Raw genomic sequence first — 2,500 nt, 5'->3', positions numbered from 1 at the left:
GCAGGTGCGATGGAAATCTTTTCTCGTTTTGGTGCGTGCTACATTTTTACGGATAGACCCCGTGAAACGCTAGAAATTGGCGGGGATGTGTCTCTTGTGGCTCACGGGGCTGTTAGGGTGGCACAGAAATCCCTCGGAATGGGAAAACGGGTCATTTTCGTGTTGCCACATTGCATGCGAACGGCATGAAACTTCCAGAGGCATTTGCAGCAGGAATGCATGTGCAGTCAAAAAAGTGAATATTTTTCACGGATAGACCCCGTGAAACGCTAGAAATTGGCGGCGATGTCTCTCTTGTGGCTCACGGGGCTGTTAGGGTGGCACAGAAATCCCTCGGAATGGGAAAACGGGTCATTTTCGTGTCGCCACATTGCATGCGAACCGCATGAAACTTCCAGAGGCATTTGCAGCAGAAATGCATGTGCAGTCAAAAAATTGAATATTTTTCACGGATAGACCCCGTGAAACGCTAGAAATTGGCGGGGATGTGTCTCTTGTGGCTCACGGGGCTGTTAGGGTGGCACAGAAATCCCTCGGAATGGGAAAAAACGGGTCATTTTCGTGTCGCCACATTGCATGCGAACCGCATGAAACTTCCAGAGGCATTTGCAGCAGGAATGCATGTGCACTCAAAAAATGTGATATTTTTCACGGAGAGACCCCGTGAAACGCTAGAAGTGGGCGGGGATGTCTCTCTTGTGGCTCACGGGGCTGTTAGGGTGGCACAGAAATCCCTCGGAATGGGAAAACGGGTCATTTTCGTGTCGCCACATTGCATACGAACCGCATGAAACTTCCAGAGGCATTTGCAGCAGGAATGCATGTGCACTCAAAAAAGTGAATATTTCTCACGGATAGACCCCGTGATACGCTAGAAATTGGCGGGGATGTCTCTCTTGTGGCTCACGGGGCTGTTAGGGTGGCACAGAAATCCCTCGGAATGGGAAAACGGGTCATTTTCGTGTCGCCACATTGCATGCGAACCGCATGCAACTTCCAGAGGCATTTGCAGCAGAAATGCATGTGCAGTCAAAAAAAAATTGATATTTTTCAGGGATAGACCCCGTGAAACGCTAGAAATTGGCGGGGATGTGTCTCTTGTGGCTCACGGGGCTGTTCGGGTCGCACAGAAATCCCTGGGAATGGGAAAACGGGTCATTTTCGTGTTGCCACATTGCGTACGAACCGCATGAAACTTCCAGAGGCATTTGCAGCAGGAATGCATGTGCACTCAAAAACTTCTATATGTTTCACGGATAGACCCCGTGAAACGCTAGAAATTGGCGGGGATGTGTCTCTTGTGGCTCACGGGGCTGTTAGGGTGGCACAGAACTCCCTCGGAATGGGAAAAGGGGTCATTTTCGTGTTGCCACATTGCATAGGAACGCCATGAAACTTCCAGAGGCATTTGCAGCAGAAAGGCACGTGCACTCAAAAATTTTAATATTTTTCACGCATAGACCCCGTCAAACGCTAGAAGTTGGCGGGGATGTCTCTCTTGTGGCTCACGGGGCTGTTAGGGTCGCACAGAAATGCCTCGGAATGGGAAAACGGGTCATTTTTGTGTGGCCACATTGCATAGGAACGGCATGAAACTTCCAGAGGCATTTGCAGCAGGAATGCATGTGCACTCAAAAACGTCTATATTTTTCACGGATAGACCCCGTGAAACGCTATAAATTGGCGGGGATGTCTCTCTTGTGGCTCACGGGCGCTGTTAGTTAGGGTCGCACAGAAATCCCTCGGAATGGGAAAAGGGGTCATTTTCGTGTTGCCACATTGCGTACGAACGGCATGAAACTTCCAGAGGCATCTGCAGCAGAAATGCATGTGCACTCAAAAACGTCTATATTTTTCACGGATAGACCCCGTGAAACGCTAGAAATTGGCGGGGATGTGTCTCTTGTGGCTCACGGGGCTGTTAGGGTCGCACAGAAATCCCTCGGAATGGGAAAACGGGTCATTTTCGTGTTGCCACAATTGGCATACGAACGGCATGAAACTTCCAGAGGCATTTGCAGCAGAAATGCATGTGCACTCAAAAACGTGAATATTTTTTCACGGATAGACCCCGTCAAACGCTCGAATTTGGCGGGGATGTTTCTCTTGTGGGTCACGGGGCTGTTCGGCTCGCACAGAACTCCCTTGGTCCACCTGATTCGTGCATACAGGCAGCAACTAAAACTCTGTAAACCTGCTGTGAGGACATCTAAACAGTGGACCAGTGAGGCTGTGGAAGATTTGCGGGCGTGCTTAGACTGTACTGACTGGGATATGTTCACGACTGCTACCAATAGTCTGGATGAACTCACAGAGGCTGTGTACATCAGCTTCTGTGAGGACTGCTGTATCCCAACACGTACCAGGGTGAACTTTAACAACAACAAGCCCTGGTTCTCAGCAAAGCTCAAAAGGTTGAGGTTGGAGAAGGAGGAAGCGTTTAGGAGTGGGGATAGAGACAGATTCAAGGAGTCGAAGAACAGGTTTAGCAAAGCGGTGA

This window comes from Petromyzon marinus, unplaced genomic scaffold (assembly GCF_048934315.1).
Source record: "Petromyzon marinus isolate PM22_M1 ecotype Great Lakes invasive population unplaced genomic scaffold, UKy_Petmar_22M1.pri1.0 PM_G_Scaffold_52, whole genome shotgun sequence".
Classification (NCBI taxonomy): Eukaryota; Metazoa; Chordata; class Hyperoartia; order Petromyzontiformes; family Petromyzontidae; genus Petromyzon; species Petromyzon marinus.
The sequence above is the reverse complement of the archived record's forward strand: the minus strand, read 5'-3'. Positions refer to the sequence as shown.